The 13,400-nt window shown below is 35.8% G+C and overlaps 1 long non-coding RNA gene and 1 pseudogene across 1 annotated transcript; both read right to left on the bottom strand.

Moving 5' to 3' along the window:
* Positions 1-1,426: 1,426 nt before the first annotated feature.
* On the bottom strand, positions 1,427-2,639 carry LOC133805271 (uncharacterized). Its single transcript, XR_009878903.1, has 2 exons — positions 2,559-2,639; positions 1,427-1,650 (listed from the first exon to the last, which is right to left on the bottom strand). It is a non-coding gene; the product is annotated as an uncharacterized LOC133805271 (long non-coding RNA).
* A 346-nt stretch (positions 2,640-2,985) lies between these two features.
* LOC133806356 (nuclear pore complex protein NUP93A-like) lies at positions 2,986-4,113 on the bottom strand (annotated as a pseudogene).
* Between the last annotated feature and the right edge of the window lie 9,287 nt (positions 4,114-13,400).

Here is a 13,400-nt window from a genome sequence, read left to right on the forward strand (position 1 = left end):
AACATGTCAGCAGGTGAAGGCTAAGCATCAGCAACCTGCAGGGCTACTTCAGCCTTTAGGTGTCCCAAAATGGAAGTGGGAGGACATTACGATAGATTTTGTGGGAGGTCTACCCTGGACGGTAGGACTTCATGACTCGGCGTGGGTAATAGTGGACAGATACACCAAGTCAGGTAATTTTCTGGTAGTGAAGTCCACTTACACAGTGGAACATTATGCAGAGTTGTATGTGAGGGAGATAGTTCATCTCCATGGGGTTCCTAAGTCTATTGTATTTGATCAAGACCCTATCTTTACCTCCAAGTTTTGGGAAGCTCTGTAGAGAGCCATGGGGACTCAGTTGAAGCTTAGCATAGCCTTTCATCCTTAGACTGATGGACACTCTGAGAGGACGATTCAGGTATTGGAGTATATGCTTAGGGCATGTGCAATTGATTTCGAGGGTCCTTGGAGTAAGTATCTCCCATAGATTGAATTTTCGTATAACAACAGTTACCAATCAACGATTGGAGTTGCCCCTTATGAAATGTTATATGGAAGGAAGTGTAGGTCGCCCATTCATTGGGATGAGATGGGTGAGAGGAAGTATTTGGGGCCATACATGGTTCAAAAGACAAGTGAAGCTATTGAAAAGATCCGAGCCAGAATGCTTGATTTGCAGAGTAGACAGAAAAGCTACGCTGATCTCAAGAGTAGAGACGTGGAGTTCCAAGTTAGGGACCACGTGTTTCTGCGAGTCTCACCACTGAGAGGGGTGAGGAGGTGCTGAGCCCTCGATTTGTTGGACCTTTCAAGATTCGAGAAAGGAATGGACAGGTGGGTTACAGGTTGGCCTTGCCACCATCATTGTCGGGACACTACAAGAAAAAACAGTATTCATAACACTTAAAAACTGCTAACCTAGAGTATTGATAACGCTTCTGAAAACGCTAACATAGCCCCTGTTATTAAAAGTCCTATCTTTTCTATAACAATATTCAAATGTTATGTTCAATGTTATCTTAAACTATTCGATAACACATTTCTAGTTGCTATAATATTCAAATAATAACATTTAGTTAGAGTATTTAGTTATAAATTTGAAGTTTAATCTTATACTTTATGCATAACACTTTCCAACTATTATGAAAATTGTTATATTTGATCATTTTATAACGTTTTTAGTTCATTCTATTATATAAATCATAACTTTTTGTCCCAATTATAATATATTATACAAAACAACCATAATTATTGTAAATTCTCCCAGTAATAACATTTTATTATTTTGTAGTATGCATTTTTAATTGTTGTAAAAAGTTTTTATTATTGTATTTTGATTAAAAAAATCACAATTGATCACAACTGTAATATTAAATAGATCAAAAAATCTAAAATATTCAATATATATGATAAACCATGAGTATTTTTACATTTGAAGACGAACTACTTCAAACCATGACACTGTCCACTTCAAAAGTTCTTAGTTCTAACTTGAGTTTGAAAGCATACATAATAAAATTCTATAGTCTTGCACATCTTTTGCTTCAAAAGTAAAAAATAGAAACATAACAAGACACACAAAAAGTAAACCATGAAGCTTGCTCCACCCTCCAATTCATCATCCATTCCATTGTGCACTTGTCTTTGTTGTGAGGTTGATTTGCTTAGCTACACAAGAGTTTAAATAATTAATGCTTAAACTTAGAGTTAATAGAAAACTAAAAGAGTACAAAAAGAAAGAAAGTTAATAACCTCATTACGACTTTATAAGATGGCCATGCAATTACACTAACTACAACACATAGGCATGAAATATTGAAGATTTATGCTTGGTAAAATACTCATTAGAAAAGTTAGCTCAAACACTTTATGATTATGAAATGAAAATGCAAATGATACACCAACCAAACATATAAATATATATATACAATACAATAACTAATTTATAAAGAAAACCCAATAGCATAGACACATGACCTAGAATTAGATCAAATATAAATTTCCAAATAACAAGAGTAATGAATTTGCCATTTTTATTGTAGATTTCCAAATACTGTGTCTTCAGGGACCCTTGAAAACTCTGCTGTAATATAGAATATCGGTTCAATGGCTTTCGGGACCCTTGAAAAGGGTATATGAATAAACCAATTCCAATCATGAAACCTTTTACAATAAATAAACCAAGCATTTAGGTTCAATTTCTTTGTGTTCAGCCAAGTGTCATCATATTGTATTCTACTAAAATATCATAAATTAAAGAATGCTAGTAGTCATCACCCTCTACCACCATACTTTTTAATCACCCAAAAATGAAAAAGAAAAATTCCTTGGCACTAAAAGGAAAGGTTCGGAAGTCCAAAAAGTGCTACTGCCCAAGTAGTATGAGCACGTTATGACATTAGAAGAAGAAGACCAAAAGAAAGTAAAACAATCAGAAAGATATATTTCTTTTCAAACAACTCAACTGATGTCTAGATGTAGATAAAATTTAATATCATAGAGGCAAAAACAGAAGAGAAATAAGTATGAAAATTATATTTAAGCATTGCTGCAAAAAAAAAACATGCAAGCATTACCTTGTCATATAATCCAGCTGCCTGACACTGGTGAGCAGCTTCAAGTAAGAATTGCTTTCTTGAATTCTCATCGTTCAAAATCCAGCTCAATTGACCTTCTTCTCCCACACCTCTTGTATCAAGTAGCAGATACATCCCATTATCTTTCAACAACAACTCCATTAGGAGTTGTTTTAGCATCAAGTTTTTCTGTCTTTGTTGATCTACAGTACCCTAAATATCAAAATAGCAAGTTCCCTAAATCAATGTAAAATAGAATAGCAAAAGAAAAAATTTGAGTAGAAGACATGAGCAAGTAAGGATCAATAAAGCTACAGAATTACTAGAATCTAGGCTACACTAAGCATCATTGGAAAAAATCATTCCCAAAATATTAAAATCTTGCTAGGCAGCAATAAACTGTCATGGTAGAATATTAAGTTATTACCTAGGCAGGATGACTTTGGATAGTGTCCACTACATATTTTTCATGACCCCGCTCAAGATGGCGCCTTGCACCAATAATTAAAGACATATTTTTTTACACGCTTTTTTGAACAGACGAGTCTTCACCAGTTACAAATCTTCTGAAAATGAACAGATTTTCCACCAGATGCATCCAGACCTAAACTTTCATAAGCACCCTTGAAAGCTGTCGCATGCTAACAACAGAAACAAGCCATTAGATAGGTACTTATCTCACTCAGCATAAACAAAACTTGACAACAATCTCTAAAGCATCACTCCGTTAAGGTGTCTTTTTCATAAAGTGAAAATAGAATTTAAAGCAGCAACTTAGTAATTTGTCAAAAAACTAAAACTTCACAATTCAAAGCAGCAACTCAGTCATTTGTCAAAAAACTAAAATTAACAATCCACTAAAGATTAAATGCCTTTCATTTAATGGTAGGAATCAAATATATAATAAGATCGATTGAATACAGGGAAAAAGTTGTTTCAACTTACTTTAAATGGAAATCCATGTTCTCTTGAATCATTCAGATTCTTTACAACTTCAGCATAGACAGCTGCCTTTTTCTCAAGGATAGGCTTGTTAGCAAGAGGTACAAGCTGCATGCTAGATGCACCAGATGAAGCTTCAGGGCTAGAAGTCATCGACACTATCTGACCAGAGTGAGCACCCCCACTACTGCTAACTATCATGTTGGTTCTAGGTAATGTGGAAATTTGACTCATGCTTTGAAGTCTATCTCATTTTTCTTTTTACCAATCCTCCGAAAGAGCATTAAAATTTAAAACCCATCAGGATCAAAGCTCAACAGCAATGTTAATCACTGCATAACATATATTTATGCACACATAATCTGTCTATAATTTGTTCATTATTCAACTCAATGATATAAACACCTTATAAAAATTTAAAAGAATTTAAAATATATTAGATTAATAACCAAATATTATTCATTACGTATGCGCTCACAATATCATTGATTGATTAGGGTAACATTCTGCATATCCCGTGTGTCATACTAACCTCCAACACTTTCAACATGTAATCATTAAAACTTCTGAGGTTATCCTTTTGAGCTTCTTGGATAGCTGAAATAATTTCCATTTCATGCACTTGGTGCATAGGTATGATTAAGAAATCATTATCAGTCACAAACATGGCCAAAGTATATCAAGTTGTTAGAAGAACAGCTATTTTCTCATAATCAATTAAATTTTCAGGCTTGCTTGCAGCTATATATTGAATGATTCTCTCTTCTCAACAAAATATAAATATATATTATAGAGGAGAGTGTGAGAGAGAAAGAGACTATAAAACTAATTCACATGCCAACAGTTAGTACCAATGACATGAATAAACACTTGTATTTTAGAAAATTCGAATAATTGTTTTAAGTAGCTAAATTGGTTATAACATTATGCCAACGCATTCAAACCACTCTAACAAAAGTAACATACAAGGATAGTTACTCCTGAGCAAGTAGAGAAAGCAAAAAATATCTTTTAAACAAACAATAAAGGATAATAAGCACAGATGCAAACAATTTTAAGAATAACGTACCTGCTGCAGATATTCCTCAACAGTCGTTGCCTCTGTAGGGAAAACATCCTCAAATGTTGTCTTCATAAAACATACAGCAGAAGAAAACCAAATGGCAAAGCAATTATAAATTTTTAAAATATTGTATATTTGTTATCTGAAATTCAACAAAAACACCAAAGAACAAAAGTAGGGAGAGCTTCAAAAAGGACATGTTTTACTACAAGAGAAAATAAAAAAGGAAAGTAGTTGAATTTGGATCCAATACTTTTGCAAAAGGTTGTTGAGCTGAGGAAACGATAACCGAAGAATAAAGGTACAACAACAAACTTATTTTAATTAGTTTTATAAGTCCAATTAAATTTTTGAAAGATACAAAATCTATTTGAGATTTAAAGTGGAAATGGTGCAACTTTTTTTGCAACTAATACTGGTCAACAGTTAAACAAGTTTGAAACCACCTTGACAAAAAAAAAAACTAGAACCCATGGAGTAAGATTATATACACGCATACACATATCATCACAACATCATCAATGCACAATACTTCAATATATATATAATGAATATTAAAATTTTACGGAAGCATTATTATATAATGAAGAGGGTTTAGCACCGATCCAATCAAAGATTGCATCAATATACAATACTCAGATTCAAGAAATCCAAAGATAATAACTAGATTCAAAAAGAAGATACACCTGGATTCAAGAACAAACATATAATGTAGTAAACAACATATGAAAATTAAACACTGTAAAAAGATTAATACCCTCATACGAAGACTGCATCCACCATGAATGACAAGGTCAGCAACCAAAAGAGCACATATATATTACTCGAAGATCGTGAGCTCAAGCATCGTTGCACCCACGTCGTAGACCCACCGCCACAAGCACCGTCGCACCCACGAGCGAGCCACGTCGTAGACCCATGAGTCAAGCCTACCTGTCACACGACCCAAGCCACGGGCCCCCATCACCTTGTTACACACCTGCAACAAATAGAGAGAAAGAAAGAAAGATTGAAGGAGAGACTAGCTCAGAGAGAAAGATAGAGCGAGAGAGAGTTACTAGGTGTGAGAGAGAAACAGAGGAGGCATGAAGGGTTATTAGGGATTCAACCTTAGAGATTAGGGATAATAATTTTTTCTTTTGCTTTTGTCATTCATTTGGCACCTAAGTGTATTTCATTTACCGCCTAATATTTCACTTTAGCCGTGTCTTTTTCTATTAGAAAAAACAATAGCACTTTTTAAAATATGTGATATTCTAATGTAATATATGGGCACTTTTTAAAATATATATATACCATGCAATATATATATATGGTATTGTGTCATTCTTAGACGAATTTTCCCATATTCTTTATCTGCATTAGAAATGGAATGTAAGCAAATTACATAATCAAGCTTCAGTTAAAACTTTAGATAGATAGCTTATACAATGCAGAATTAAAGCAATCCATTAAACAAAATATGGAATGCTTGACTAGCATACCATTTGCTGGAATATTGCTTAAGGCAGACATCATTTTTTAGAACAAAATAATATTAAAACACAGCTAACAATATCATGTTCCCACACATTTTAATAGAGACGCATGGAAACTGAACTCAAATACATCAAAAATGAAAGAAACAAAATTAACCTAAGCTCTCAGGGTCTAACAAAGATATGGATATTGTCAACCATTTAATAGCAGATTTTGGGCATGATTCCTCCGAGGCATGATGGCACAACTTCCAACGAAGCTGCAGTAGAAAAATTAAATTAATTGTAACAGGAAGCTGGAGCATAACACTATAAATTAATTCAACTCTTACTATCAAAATGATCCATTATGAAATAAAAATGGGTAACAATTACAAAAAAACAATATTAAAAGGAGGTTACTCACAATAAAATTATAAATATACACAAAAGGCATATATGCTATTATATTTCCTATTAAAATACCAGGAGATACCAATTTGAAAGAAGCAGCAAAATTGAATCTTTCTTTTTAAATAACCTAGGAAAAATCTTTTTTTTTTAAAAAAAAACAAAAAAACAAAACAACTTGTATTAATAAATGAATATTACAATACAGTGAGTGGTGAAAACCACTACAATTATCGCATCAAAACAAAAAACTAAGAAAAAAGAAAAAGCTAGCTAAACTACCACTACATCAATATACAAAAGAATACATTACAACAATATAGAGGACAAAGAAATGAAGTTATATAACATCAAGAAATGGTAAAAAGTAGTATACCTCCGTAATGGATGTTATTCCAATCAAGTCAACAAGCTTCTGCATAATGATTTCTAGTTATAAATTACACAAGTTCAAATTACAAGAATAAATAAAATTGAGATCAAGAAAAAGCTCAATATGGAACTTAATAATATTTTCTAGTTATAAATTAAAATAGATACATCTGGTACAGAAAAAGAACTAAATCTAAACATCTCACAAAGTGTATATTATACATGTTTTTAATAATTTCAAAAATTAGAAGCAGCAACATAAAAGCTCAGGAAGCATGTCTGCTTTGGCACCTACACATATTATTACTACCTGGTATTCCCCTAATTACATGCACCACACCACAAATTAACGATAGGAAAATATTTATATATAAATATATATATATTAACATTGAACTTTTAAAGCAAAAATGAACGATGTAAATTCCAAAATATGTAAGTAAATAGACTCGCTGTTTGATGAATCTTCCCATAACAAAAAATGAGGAATTACCTTCTAAATCAGTGAGTTTGTTAATATTTTTCTTGTGCAAATGCAACTCTTTTTCTCCAGTGCCATATGCAGATAATTATTTTGCTAAATTTTTACACACTATGTAAAGCGCCAAGCAAATAACCGTCAGATGGTTAAGTCAGGCAAAGCAAGTCTATTATCTTTAAGTATCGCATGGGATTTATGATTCAGACCTGAACATAACATTGAGGATGGATATTTACAGCTTCAGGCATGTAGAAGGCCTTGTTCAAGGGTAAACATAGATTGGGTACAAGATTTTGGACAACATATTTCTCAAGCCTTTCTATTCTGCTACTGGAAGACAACTCCGACCATTCTAATGGCGTAGAGAAAGAAGCACCAACATTATAACAACATCAAAAATCAAACACCAAGCCCTTGTGCTCATACCAAGTTCAGAGATAATTACATCGCTTATCAATAGCAAATTTTTCATGCTGACAGCTGGTCTCAAGATTCCCCTGAATGGAGAAATTTTCCACTAATAAGTAGAGGACCCTTTTGACCTTTAAAAAAATAATACTCCATACAATTCAAATCTCACGTAATTAAGAACAAGATTAAGGAAATAGTAAAAGCATTTTTTTACTTAATTTTGCATCATATGCTACAGAACCCTTTTGACCTTTCAAAAAACATTATTGTATACTCAAATACAATAATGTTTTCCATTATGGTAAATGCATTATTCGCTTAGTTTTCCATTATATACTAGTGCATTCCATTCATCAACAACAACTATATACTTCACACTAGTTAAAACAGAACATTTCATAAATGACAAATTTGGAATAGAATATAGAAATAAGTTGAGACAACTGTAGTTATATAAATATATATAGAGAGAGAAAGAGACCTTTTCCGAACTATGAGGCCTTGAAAGTGAGTATCAAAATATGAAATTCCAGAGCTTAACTAGTCAGAATCCATTGATGCTTCTGCTGCTTCAGCAATGTCCAAAAGCTTTAAACACTCATTCCAACACTCAGCACCCCTCCATAGAAGCTTAGCTGCAAGACCATAATACCCCACATCATTAACATCTTACATGAATACCCCTCCATAGAAGCTTAGCTGCAAGACGATAATACCCAACATCATTAACATCTTACATGAACACCCTTTTTCCTCCTTTTCTTTCTTCAAAAGATAAAAATAAAGAGTACCCATTAACCTTTAGGGGAATAAGGATGAAGTAGTCCTCCAGAAATTCCAAAAGCACCTCCTCCAATCCTAATTTCATCATAAATATCTATTCGTAAGTTTAAGTCCTCTGCAGTAGTCTCCTGCATATGTATATAAACAACATTGGTGCTCTCAAAAGTTTCTCTCTTAACACATAAAAGCTCTTTGCTCTTTCTTGTATTCTAATGCTTACAACCTCTCTAATTTTTCTCACTATATCCTCTCCATTAGAAACAATTCCAACACAAACAAATATATGTATTGATATATTCAAAAAAAATTCTTGATATTAAACTAAAATCTAAAAACATATAAAGAAAAGAGAACTCACAGACAAACGGCTTCTTGAGTAACTGGTTTGCTTGGGTTCTTGCTTCAGCAGGGGCGTCGTCATGTGTGCTTCAGCAGCTCAACGGAAGAGAGTAACGAGAGACTAAACTGTTTCAGTAGGCTTAGTCGTGGTGTTACAGTCAAACTAGAGAGTATAGGCATGAGGGAGAGAGAGCCGAGAGACTGTGACAGAGAGATGGAGAAAGGGCGAGGGAGAGAGAATGAGAGACTAGGTGTGAGAGAGAAAAAGAAGCAGAGGAGGCGTGATTAGGGTAGGGATTCATAGTTAATAGATTAGGGATAAGCGTTTTTTTTCATTTGCTTTTTCTTTTGTCATTTTCATTTGGCGTCTAATATATGTTTCATTTGCCACCTAAAGAGATTTACTTTTATAAATAAAAATATGCCATGTGTCCGTGTCTTTTATTTTACTAGCATATAACAATAGCACTTCTAAAAATTTGTAATATTTAGGAAAAATTCTTGTAGTGGGAGTTCATGACGTATTCCATGTCTCGATGTTGTGGAATTACATCTCAGATTCGACGCACGTACTGAAGTATGAGGACTTAGAATTATAGACAGACGTGTCCTATGAGGAGCGACCGGTTCAAATTTTGGATCGAAAGGACAAAGTTCTACGGAATAAGATGTTCCGTTAGTTAAAGTGTTGTGGAGAAATAGCAAGGTTGAGGAAGCGACCTGGGAGATAGATACAGTGATGCGGGATCAGTATCCCGAGCTATTCAGGTAAATTTCGAGAACAAAATTCTCAGTAGGAGGGGATAGTTGTAATGACCCAAAATCATTAATAAGGCTTAAGGGCCTTGATTATTGTGCTGGGAGGGCATAATTGGATTATGTGAGAATTTATTAGTTTAATGGATGATTCTGTGATAAGCATGCTTGTATGGATATGTGATTATGTGCTATAATTGTGAGAACCATATTATTATGTGGGTAAATATGCAACTTGCAACTTGAAGTGATCCTAGGGAGCTAGTTAGCGGGAAAATCACAACGAGGCTTAGTACTTGACTTGGGGCAAGTCAAGGGGTATCTCAGGTATTGGATGGTTATTTAGGTTATCGGATTATGGAAATAAATAATTGGAGATATATTTGAGGTTAGGAAGCTTAGGTGGGAATACTGGGGAATTTTACCATTTTTCCCTCAGGGACGTTTTCGGCACCCCGAGCCTCGGGATTAACTTAATTGCCTAAGGAAAGACTAAAGAAACTTTAGAAAATAGTAGAACACAAGTTAAACCGACCCTTCCCTCTTTCTCCCTTTCTCTCTCAAAGAACACTACAGAAAACTTAGAAGATCTTTGCTGGGAATTCAGTGGATTGAGTTGAAGTTTTGGAGGATTAATTTAGTGTTCAACTAAGGAGTTCAACCAGAAATAAGGTAAGCTAACAGCTTTATGCATCGTGGTTAAATTCTGTGTTTATGGCTGAGTTTTGAGGTTTTATGGGTTTTGACATTGAAGGATTGAATTGAAGCTTGGAACCTAGGAGTTAGCTCAGAAATCTTTTAGAGAGTTGGTTCATCAAAGAAGGTAAGCTCAAATTTATGGTTTAATGGTTGAACTTTAGTGTTTCCTTGACTAGTTTTGATGTTTTTTAAGCTTTTAAGTTTAAGAGATTGAAGTGAGATTTTGGTGAGTTTCTAGGCTATGTTTTTGTTGGGTTGTGTTGCTGGAATCACGTTAGAAGCTTTGTGATAATTGAGTTGTGGAATTGGGATAGTTTTGGATGGTTTTGAGTGAGGTTTGAGAGTAAAAAATGGAGGTTCTTTTGGGTTCGAAGGGGTCGAGCCACGGCATAGTTCTTGGTGAGCAGCGTCCCTCTGAAGTTGATGGATCTTGGAGATGGAGGGCGGGTTGCAGGATGGTCTATGTAGAGCCGTGGCCCGTGTCTGGTTTTGAGCCTAGATGGGCTCTGTTTGGGGGCTATGCCGCGGCATAGGAAGCTTGTATCATGACCCTTAAGGGAATTTGGGATTTTAAACATGGGAATTTAACCTAGGGTGCTCGGGATTGATTCTACTACCGTGTTTGGTGGAATTCGATGTTTGGGAGACTAGAAGCCCTTTTACAATTATTAATGGTATCCCTTATCTTGGTTGTGACTAGGTACAAGCTAGGGGCTCTAAAAACGGATCGTGCTCAAGAGGCATCTCGTGTAACCCGTACACTTGGAAACTAAAGGTAAGAAAATTGCACCTGGTTGTGGATTTATAATGGGACTATGGGTTCCGTGTTTTGTATGCTTTATAGAGGATGGTATTATGCCATGTAAAAAGTAAACAAATAGCCTAAGAGTGCCGAAGTTTACACTAGCAAACAGGGTGTGGCTCGGCCACTGGTAGTTGAGGACAGCTAATTATGCACTGAGCTCGGTTTAAGCGGGCAGGAGTCAGTGTGGTAAATAGAGGGTGCGACCTAAGGTGTCGACCCTGATTATCATGTGATTTGATTGTTATTATTGATTGGTGGATTTATCATGCTGAATAGTTGAGTGTTGATTGGTTGAATCCTTGGTTATATCTACGTGCTATGTGATTAATGTGGTATGTTAAGTGTATGAACATGCTTAAATGGTTATTCAATTGTTATCATTGTTTGTTTTATAATGTTATGTTTTCTTGCTGGGCCGTGGCTCATGGGTGCTTCATGGTGCAGGTAAAGGCAAGGGCAAGCTTGATTAGCCCTAATTTGGAGAACTCTGAGAACATAATGTACATGATCAGCTGCTCAGCCGCCACGGTTGAGGGGGAAACAGGAACTGGAGAACCATAAACGTCTATTTTGCCCTTAGAGTGGCTAACGGTTGTTTGTACTCTGGAAATTTTTTAAACTGACTTTTAAAAGTTGTCCCTTTTGGGATCCCATGTGTAAAATGTTTAGTTATATGAAATGTACCTTTTGAGACCAAAACCTTTTAACCCTAGCTCATTAATGGTTTTAGCAACACGTTTTTAACTAAATAACTTGATTAGCAAGTCCTGCACCTTTATAAATACACAATCTAGCAGTCTTGGCTATCCAGGGCATTACATGAACACTATGTTCATCAATTCCATAAAAGCATCTAGGGCATTAGTCAATCCAAAAGACATGACTAAGAACTCATAATGCCCATATCTGGTGCGAAAAGCAGTCTTTGGTATGTCTCCCTCCTTGACCCTCAACTGATGATAATTAGAACGAAGGTCTATCTTTGTGAATACCCTTTTACCTTGCAACTAATCAAACAAATCGTCTATCCTTGGTAGAGGATACTTGTTCTTAATTGTTAGCTTATTCAGTTCTCTGTAATCAATACACATCCTCAGAGAACAATCCTTCTTCTTCACAAACAGAACTGGCGCACCCCAAGGTGAGAAACTAGGTCTAATAAAACCCAAATCCAATAGCTCTTGCAACTGTACTTTCAGTTCTTTTAACTCAGCTGGATCCATTCTGTAAGGTGCTCTAGACACTGCTCCGTCCCTTTTTCCAGTTCTATCACGAACTCAATCTCTTTGTGTGGTGGAATTCCTGGAAAATCTTCTGGAAACACATCTAGGAATTCACAGATTAGTCTAGTCTCTTCTGGTTTCACTGGCATGACCTGAGTGGTGTCAACCACACTGGCTAAGAATCCTATGCAACCTCTTTGCAATAGATCTCTAGCCCTCATAACAGAAATCATAGGTATACGGGGTCCATGACTAGTACCAACGAATGATCCTCACCTTCTGGCTCAAAGGTGACCATTTTCCTTCTGCAATCAATGGTTGCCCCACACTTGACTAACCAATCCATACCAAGAATCATGTCGAAGTCAGTCATAACTAACTCAATCAAGTCCACTGACAACTCTCTGCCCTCCATTGTCACTTGCAAAGATCTGACCCATCTCCTGGATACTACCAACTCCTCAGTGGGTAATAAGGGTCCAAATCCCATAGCATAATAATCACATGGTTTACACAGTCTATCAATATTACTACTAGCAACAAAAGAATGTGTAGCACCAGAATAAATGAAAACATTGTAAGGGGTTCCAGCACTAAGAAGTTGACCTGTAACTACCGAGGGTGAAGCCTTAGCTTCTGCTTGTGTCAACGTGAACACTAGAGCTGGGGCTGAGTTGTCCTCTTTTCTAGGTTCTTACTTTCATGCCTTGGGGCAATCTTTCTTGAGATGACCCACTGCTCCACATAAAAAGCACGCTCTTGCCCTACACTCTCCCAAATGATGCCTCTTGCACCTAGGGCATTCGGGATAAGTCTTCCAGGCCTCACTACCACTTTGGCGGCCTATTGAAATACCACGAGGTCGCCTATCAAGACCTGGAGCTGGGAAGGTATCAGAAACCTTCCTTTTCTAATCACCGAGGCCTCCACCCCTACCAGAACCCACAAATAGAGAACTTGTCCTCCTGAACTCCTTTCTAGCTGCATTGTCGTGCCAGATCTTGTTCTCTGCAATCTTAGCTGTGAGTTCCTTTCTCAACCACATATGCATAGGTAGTAACCCCTACCACATTGGTAATACGAACATCCCAGGCTAATCT

The sequence above is a fragment of the Humulus lupulus genome, chromosome X (genome assembly GCF_963169125.1).
Source record: "Humulus lupulus chromosome X, drHumLupu1.1, whole genome shotgun sequence".
NCBI lineage: Eukaryota > Viridiplantae > Streptophyta > Magnoliopsida > Rosales > Cannabaceae > Humulus > Humulus lupulus.